The 9,100-nt window shown below is 43.7% G+C and overlaps 1 protein-coding gene across 1 annotated transcript in view; it reads left to right on the top strand.

Annotated features, from left to right (window-relative positions):
• Positions 1-547: 547 nt before the first annotated feature.
• prr36b (proline rich 36b) overlaps positions 548-9,100 on the top strand; it is a 31,972-nt gene continuing 23,419 nt past the window's right edge. The window contains exon 1 of the mRNA XM_074696571.1: positions 548-876. The gene's annotated coding sequence lies outside the window, so the exon portion shown is untranslated. The remainder of the gene's footprint in view (positions 877-9,100) is intronic.

The raw sequence follows: 9,100 nt of genomic DNA, 5'->3' as shown, positions 1-9,100 counted from the left end.
CAGCGTCATATCTGTATTATTAACACATTTTGTGTACATGCATATTTTAGATATTAGTGTAACTTTTGTGAAATTTTTCCAGATATAATGACAAAATGTAAGTTTGGGAATTTTTTATACATTTACAATTCTTTCATTTTCCTGGACTTTTTGTTAGTTTCTTGAAATGTGATGGATTTATTATTAAATGGTTTTATAACTGGAATTTTTTTCACACTTTGTAAAATGTTTTTGTTTCATTTATACTCTTAACATCCTAATAAAAGAAAATGTTCAAATGTTTTTTGACTTACAAGTTTGTATTTTGTTTGTCTTTGCTACTCGTTAAATATTTAGTATTTCCTAGTACATTTTTGATAGATTTTCCGGGGTGTTTGGTAAACGTTAATTAACCTCTTGAAATGTTTGTGCAGTTGCCTTTTAGGGCTACCGTAATACGGGAACCCATTTGGTCTTCAAAACTGTTACACTTTTGATTGTTCCGACATTCTGAGCAGCACCTGAAGGCAGCAGCCCTGTCCTCTCCTCCGCCTGTCCATCCATCCCGTTCACCGGTCTACTATCGTGTGCGTGTGTGTGTATGTGTGTGTGAGTGTGTGTGTGAGAGTGGACTGAAGCGTCATTCTCCTCCTTTCTTCCTTTCAGTGAACGCGCATCACTTGAGAAATACGGCTCTCCGGACTCAGAACTTTCCTGTCCGTTGGCTCGGCTCGGTTTGCAACGCTCAGTACTCCCTCTCACGCCTCTTCCCGTTTTTTCTACCGGCTTCATTTTTAACTCCACTTTCTTTCTCCTGACTCGAGGATTCAGTCGGAGTGTTCTGCTAACACAGGGCGTAGCTGGAGAGGATTCTGCTCGCTGCACTGACTGCTAAGGGTGAGACTGTTTTAGCTTTAGCTTGCATGCTAACGTCAGTGTGTAAGGCTAATTAACGTCTTTTTAAAGTAAACGTTATAACCGTTATAGACGGTTTTAGGTCTCTGTTGTACTTACATTGACACTAACGCTACCTATTGGTAACACAAAAAATATACAATGTTTTTTTTTTGTGTAATTGAGTGTGTTTGTAGTGCTAAAAATGTTTTTGTTGAAGCTTTTGTCCATAAACGGCTCTTTTTCAGGCTCAGTTAAAAGGGGCTGATGGGGCGGTGGCAGGCAGCATGGTAGCTTCAAGTGCTCCACAGACCTGTTAGGCTCTCACAAACTACACAAATTGCTTTAAATCTTTGCTTTTTTCCATTTCTAGAACATGATACCTCTTTGTGTGAGCATTTTGTGTCTCCTTTTTCCCTCCCTCAACTTTTTTTCCTCCTTATCTCCCCTCCTTCTCCATCCTCCATTGTTCTGTAGTGGGCCAAGTGCTGAGAAATGTTTCACTCCCCTCAGGGGGGGAAGAACCGGCAAATTAAGCCTTGATAATTGTGCAGATGCCCAGTCTGATTTCACGTCATCTATGGTGAATAACTGAGGGCCATTTGTGGCATGTTGAAGCTATAATTTCTCCGCATCCTTGTGCAAGAAGCTGAAAAAATCTCTCGGGGTGATTGTGCACAAGCTGGCATATAATCAGAGGTGATTAATGTTACCCCCAAAAGTGACCAGCTTTTGTGGTGTGAGAGGCGCCTGTAGCTGCTCCTCCACTGACTCTGTTTGGTGGGTGAGTGAGTGCAACAAGAAAGATTACACTCCCCTCTGTAGAACAATGGAGAGGAGAAATACTGCCAGCTCCCAAAGCCTGCCCAAGAGCATTTAATAAACTGCAAACATGCAAGCATTGAAAATCTTTATCCTAAGGCAACTGCTTCTCCTTTCTCCTCCCCCGAGGTGTCTCAGATAGTGGCACAAATGTCAGTCTTTGTGGCCACAGCAGGCATGTGTCGCTCAATAATGTGTGACCATCGACCATGAGGTATTGATTTTATTCTGAGAAAATGGCATCCCCGGGTGACCAATATGAGCCTTTTTGAGGCTTTTGAGACTCTCCTGGACCCTTAAGTCAGAGGTGGGCTCAGCCATCAGCCAGTCCGCCTCCTCTGTGTGCATGGATGAGAGAATGGCTGACTCACAGTGTTGGTGGATGAGGCAGGAAAATGGAGGCGGTCTAATGCAATCAAATGAAATTAAATTTGGCTACCATTAAAAAGCAAGATCTGTTTTCATTAACTTATTTAAGATGGCCCTAAAAAGATTATTGGTTGGATGATGTGGATTACCGCCTGGGGGGAGTTTGAGTGTGGAGGGGATTTGTCAGGAACCACGCTTGAATAATGAAGCAGATTATTTTAATTGAGAAAAATGATGTGTAAAAACTGGGTCAGATCATGTCCTTTCTCTCCAGGCCTGGACTGCAGATATACATTAAGTCTTTGTTTCTGTTAGTGGGCTTTTGAAAAGGGTGGATCACCATGTCTCTTGTAACTAGCAGATCTGGTGGGTGAGCCAGAGTCAAGGATGTGAGTTAGCACAATGTGTGCCACATTAGAGTGACACAAAGCACTGTGTCGGCGTCTGATACCACTCTCCTGGTGCTGATTCACATAAAAATGTAGCTTTTAATGCTGCAGTGAGCAGCTGAAAAAACGATGACATAATGATCAGTAATCTGTTTATTAGTGTATCGTTTTTATAATGATGCTTAGAGTCTGACATATTTATAACTCAGCCAAAGGACCAGAAATAGAAACATGTACATTTTCATTTAAAGATACCGCGTGTTGAATTCAGCAAAATTTGTTTTGGCGTAACTGGATTGTTGTTGCAATCTTTTAATTCCAAATATTAAGGTCTGTGGCTCATAACATCTCAGTTTTTGCAGCCATACTTTTTTTTCCCACAAAAGAAAATAGATTATCTTTAGGTTTTCACCCAATCACTCTCTTTAAAGTGATACTCCAGGATGTAACAAGTTGGGTCCTATCACAAGGTTTAGGGCAGAAATTACCCCTACAGCAGTGTTTTTGCGCAGCAGAAGCCCAGGGTGCACACAGCAAAGACCCCCTCCCTGCTCCTCTGCCAGTTTCCTCTGCACTCAGATGGGGCCATATTTTACTTGACCAAGAACACAAATAAATGGACTCCCACCAAAAATATCTGATATCGGTCTGCATTCACGCTTTATTTAGAGAATTTGTCAGCGTGTTACTTTCACACAAAAACACTGCTAAATAAGGCTCTGGTTCCCATCGTGTCGTAAAATGGCGCTACCTCCGCTGCAGAGCCACAGCTGGCCGCTTACTGTATCAGTCTGCGCGCGGCGTGCCAGTTATAAACAGACACAGGTAGTCTGCCAGGACGAAGAGACACGATGGGAACTAGAGCCTTATTTAGCGAAGTTTTTGTGTGAAAGTAACGCACTGAAAATTCTCTAAATAAAGCGTGAATGCAGACCGATATCAGAATTTTTTGGTTGGAGTCATTTATTTGTGTTTTTGGTCAAATAAAATATGGCCCCGTCTGAGTGCAGAGGAGCAGAGAGGGGGTGTTTGGTGCGTGTGCCCTGGGCTTCTGCTGCACAAAAAGACTGCTGTAGGGGTAATTTCTGCCCTAAACCTTGTGATAGGACCCAACTTGTTCTATCCCTGAGTATCACTTTTAGGTCTGTAGTAGAGATGCACGATATTATCGGCACAATATCGGTATCGGCTGATAAAAGCTTAAAAACACGTTTATCGGTATCAGCAGATATGAACATTTCTGCAGATATGCACAGCCGATACGGTGCTATTCAGTTAGGATTATCATCATTTTCCATCTGAAAAATAAGCTCCTTAATAAAATGTAGCACTAAAATTTGCACTGCAGAGCTCTGTGTCTGTCACCAGGTTGTTACAGTAGCTTCTAAAATAATCAAATGCAACTTGGTTATGTTTAAAAATGCATTGTACATTTAAAGTTCATGTGATCTTGAGAAATTATTTTTCTGTATTTCAATACTGAATGTCTTGAGTTTGAAAAAATAATACATTTCTTATTTATGGTAAAATCAAATGTTTTTTGTCTTGTTTTATGTGCGTTTCTTAAACAAATAAGAAAGTCACAATAAGAGTAACATATAAATTCCAGTACAGGATAGACTTAGCTTTCTTTACAGTGAAAAAAACAAACAAACTTGTGATTATCGGTATCGGTATCAGCCAAAAGGGGTTTTGTTATATCGGCATATCGGATATCGGCAAAAATCCAATATTGTGCATCCCTAGTCTGTAGCTTATAAAATCTGAGTTTTTCAGCCTTCCTTTCTGTTCCCACCAAAGAAAATAGAATATCTTTAGGTTTTCACCCAATCACTCTCTTTAAGTGAGGCTGCCTGGATTCTTGGAACCACTCTTCATTACTCTGTGACATTCATGGACTCAGAGATGAATTCATTAATTGATTGTCAGATGAGTAGATGATGACTATGAGAGTGAGTCAGCACCAAATGCAATTATCTGAAAATGATGATAAGGGTTCTTTGTTTAATTGGAGCTGCACTCTCGTCATGATAGTGTGTGTTTTCTGCTTCAAGAAACCATGATTGAATTTTTAAAGAACATTTCAGAGTGTCTGCTATGAGCCTGTGTTTCAGGGGAATTTAATCCATCATAACCTGTTTTGCCTCCAGCTGGCCCGTGGACCGCCTCGCTCAGAAGAGAGGAGCTGATTGTGGCTTTAATAGACCTGTGTGTCAGCCTGTGCTCAGCCTTAGGACTGGTGTTGGGTGTGTGTGTGACTCAGAATGAAACCCCCTCCATCTTTGAGCTTCTCAGTTGTGACAAGGGCAGGCCTGTGACTCTGCTCCTCCGGCTCTTTTCTCTTAAAACCTTTTGACCCTTCTACGTCTTGATGCTATTTAAAAAATTACCACCATCATCACAAGCCTTGTTCTAATCCTGAGCAACAGCAACACAATGGCTTCTTGTTTACAGATTATCAGAAACAACAGCAGTCACTTTATGTCCCTCTGTTGTCTGGGTGATTGAGGCTTGAAGAAACTGCCCTCGACTCCACAGAGAAGATAAAGCGGAGATAAACTGTGCTGTCGTCTGTGCGCCCAGTCACAGTTGTCAGGGCACGGAGTTGGCAGCTGGCGGCGTGGTTTTGAGGCTCTATTTGCCAGCAGCTGCGGTAATTTGCTGTGTTTGGACGCTCTGAATTCCTTTGGTGGGAGGATGGATAATGGATATGGTTCACAGCTGTGTTGCTAGGCTTCAACACCAAATTTCTCTGTGGCACAGTGTGTAAGAGTGGCCTGGCTGTTTGGTGTGATGCAGCCTTGGAGATGGAAGAAAACGGTCCAAAAACAGAGAAACTGCTCCGATGAGATGATCATTGGATGACTTCTTACCCCAGACAAGCTGTGCTGATGTTACTAACAGCTCAGCTAAAAGCTCCTCTTTATGTGCCTGAAGCATCTGAGGGCAGGATTTTATACCTAAAATTGCTCTGCTTTGATTTTCACAGGTTTTTAATCATCTCCAATGAATATCAAAAGATGCAAAAAAACATCATTTTGGAGGTTTTAAAGGTTACATTTAAACCAATGTGCTGTTGTGGTTCCTCTGGGCTTCTTCCAGTTTGAGGATTTTCTTCAAACTGAAGAATGATCAAAATATTCAATGCTCTGAAAAGTGATGTGATCATAGTTGGCTATAAATCTCTGCACCTTGCATTGACATTCGCTCCTCTGGCTTCAGGTTGATGATGTCAGAGGCAGCCCTCACCACCGTCTCATGGGGAATGACTGGAATTTGTGTTGAACCCAGCGCTGACAGAATGATATACTCCTCACTATAGGCAGCTGTGGTCGCCAAATATCAGTTTCCTCTTGTTTAAATCTGACACAAAGAGGCTCTGGAGGTTTTACACTCTGGGTGACTGTGTTTTTCTGGTCACAGAGGATGCGGTCCTTGCACTTTGTGGGCAGATGTTGTGACGTTTGTCGGTCACTTTGTGTGGTTTTGTTTGCAGAAAGCTGCTGATCTGGAAAACCATCCATCCTGTCGCCTGTCTGTCCTGTGAGGCCTCAGATTCCATCTGGAACGTGCCTCGTTCCACTTCAAACGCGGCGACATAATCCTCTTACAAACGGTCACAATCGTTCCTCTTGTACTTTGTATGTGTACGTTGCTTCCAGCTCAAGAGAGAGAATGCTGGAGCCTCCTGGGCGTGTTTCTCCAGTCCAGATGCCTTGTTTCTGCCTTCCTCCTCGGCCTCTGCAGGAGCCCTATCTGGTGTCATTGATCCGAGCCACCAGCTGGTCCCGGGCTGGCCTGATCTCATTTACCCCCACAGAGGAGCTTGTTTGTGGGCTGACGGCCCATTATGGAGATGTTCCAGCAGCTCTTCAGTTACAAATTAGCCTTAATTTCTGTGTAGCCACTCTGTTGGGTCTGCCTCGGCTCTTGTCTGCCTGTTTCTGCCTCCTCTTCTTTTTATTGTCCTGCTCTGAAACCTTGTCGCTTCTGTCAGTCTTATCTCTCAGGAGAGAGAACTAACAGCATCAGAGGACCTGGTTTTCACTAATGCACTTCCTCTGTCCATGGCTGTCCTTCCCATCTGTGGAGCTGCAGGTCGTCTCCACCACTTCCTCCTGCATGATCAATATTCACACCGTTGAGCTCTGCGCTGCTCTGCTGGTCATCCCTACAGGCAGAGGGACTGTGCCAGGCTGCAGCGGGGTGTTTGCGTTGAGGCCTTGTTTGCAGTCGGGCGCTGTCTCTGCTCTTATTGTTTTAGGGCTGATGGACCCTCTCGCCCGTGCCTCCCTGCAGTATTGTCTAGTTTCTGGGACAAACTGACGCCTTGTTTTCGGCTGCGAATCCCTCCATCGGTCATTCTCGTCTTTCTTGGGCTTCTCTCTGTGTCTGTGTCTGTTTACTGTTTGAGGACGGTCAAGGCCGACTGTACAAGATTAGCATCTCTCTTTGTCCAGGGTTAACAAGCTCTGTCATGTGTTAATCTGCCCGTCCCCAGGGGGCCGAGTTTCTCCGGGCCTGGATGCACCATGGGAAGGACGGGAGATGTTTGTATGTGTGCGTTGTGTGAATTAGATTCTGTTGTGTTTGTTGAAAGGAGGGGGTGGAGTGAACAAAAACAATGCACAGCCCTGAATTGGGCTGATTTTTGTATTCACTACTGTTTGTGACAGTCAGAAACTGTTTTTAATTAGTTTGATGAAAAAAACCCTGAGCTACCAGCATGGTCTTAGAAAACTTGAATGTCAGTCATCCTGCCGCTGGAGGACAATGTAGATCTTAGCGAGCAGCTCCTGAGGATTAGTGCCAGCCTTTCTGATCACATGTTTCTGTGATCCAGGTGTCTGTCACACAATCTGTTGCTTCTTTTCACACACACGCCAGCAGCCAAGTACAACAAGAGACACAATAGGACGTGTTTCTCCCACTGCGCGGGGCTTTTGTTTGTCTTATCCAGCATCGCGGCAGTCCAGTTTACCTCTGAGGATCGCTTTGTAGGAATGAAGGTACTGTACAGCGTCACAGTGGACTATCAGTGAGCTGTTTGGTGCCGCTGGTTATGGCTCTGTCTACTGACGTAGCTCATAGTGTCAGCTGGTCGGTCCTGTTTCATGTATACTTGATATTTGCATGTAAAGTGTGAAGATATGACTGTGTCTTCTGCGAGAACTGTACGTGGATTGGAAGCAGGTGTGTTTTCCTCAAGGCTACATACAGTTTACCTTTACCTGAGGTTAGCCAGACTGAGCGGAGCCTGAAGGGAAGTGTTCAGCCGCTCTGGGTAGGGATGGGTACCTTTTACATTTGAAATGATACGGTACCTATGCCTGTTAGTTGGCAATCGGTAACGGTACCCAATGGTACAAACTTATGATACTTTTTTGTGTTTATGTGGTAAAAAAATATACTTTTTTTTTCATAATAAATTCTCAAAAATTTCCAATTTAACATATTTAGTCTTTGATATATAACCTTGCAACGCTGTGTTCATGTCCAGCATAGAAAATCACCTTCTCTTCCAGTCTGTCTCAGTCACAAGGATGCATTTCGGTACCTAAACATGGTACCTTTTGATTTTACGTTAATCAGTACCCAGTACTTTTGACTGAATTAGGGCCAATACCCATAAAAGTACCTAATTGGGTACCCGTCCTTAATCTCCTGTTTGCATCATTCCTTTAGAGAAGCTCCAGGAGCTCTAAAGTCGCATCACAAATTCAGATACACTGAAAACATATCATATTTCTGTAGCTAAAGAAGAGTTGTGACAGTAACCAAACTGAAAAGATGAGTTAGCACCTAGAACAACTTTTGGAGCCTTCATTCTGTCTCCTTTCCTGGTTGGAACCAACCTCCTCTCTCTCTTCCTTTCCTCCCTCAGCCCTCCCACAGTCTGTGAGGAAGGCCAGCCAGCTCAGTGGGCTTTGTTTGGAGTGTATTTGTGTGCAGGACCGAGGCGGTTTCCTGACCTCAGGTCGGGGGTGTTTGTGGAATGTGTGAGCTGTGATTAGCATCCAGTCGATGGAGGCTGTGGCAGCTCTGGTGACTCCTGGCGGGATTTAACAGGGTGCTGTGTTTAGGGTTGGGTGATGATGACCAAATTTCCATGTGGTGGAATGATGTGATGGATGTGACACCACCGTTGATATTATTATTTTTTTTTTTTCAGAGAGTGATGGATGGGAAAGAGGGAGGGTGTTTTTTCTTTGTGCTCTGTTGGACACACATTATTCTCCTCTTCCCTTCTCATCAGGGATCTGTTTTGTTATAAATAAATACTTCATGTCTTTTATTCTGCTCTTCGGGGCCTTAGCGTCTTCAGTAATGATTTGTGCTGAAGCCGAGGAAGAGGCGGTGACACGAAGCAACTTCATCCCACTCAGGCGTCATGTCAGAGCGAGTCGGGGGTGTCAGTGATGAGAGGCTTTTTAGGGTTTGCTGTGATCCTGGACTGTTTCAGATCATCCCTCAGAATAATGACAGATCAAACCAGGAGGCTCAAAAGGTGGGATGGTTTTATTTAACTGCTCACACCTGTTCTTACTGACTGCAGATCAGACACTTTGTTTGATGTGATCTGCCTGTTTGCATGTGTGTGAGGTAGACTGAGCCTGGACATCACCTGCAGATGCCAAATATTAACC

Source organism: Halichoeres trimaculatus, unplaced genomic scaffold, assembly GCF_033239565.1.
Source record: "Halichoeres trimaculatus isolate MK-OKI-2021-1 unplaced genomic scaffold, fHalTri1.1 fHalTri1_scaffold_20, whole genome shotgun sequence".
Taxonomy (NCBI): domain Eukaryota; kingdom Metazoa; phylum Chordata; class Actinopteri; order Labriformes; family Labridae; genus Halichoeres; species Halichoeres trimaculatus.
Note: the sequence above shows the minus strand (reverse complement) of the source record. Positions and strands in the feature narration are given on the sequence as shown.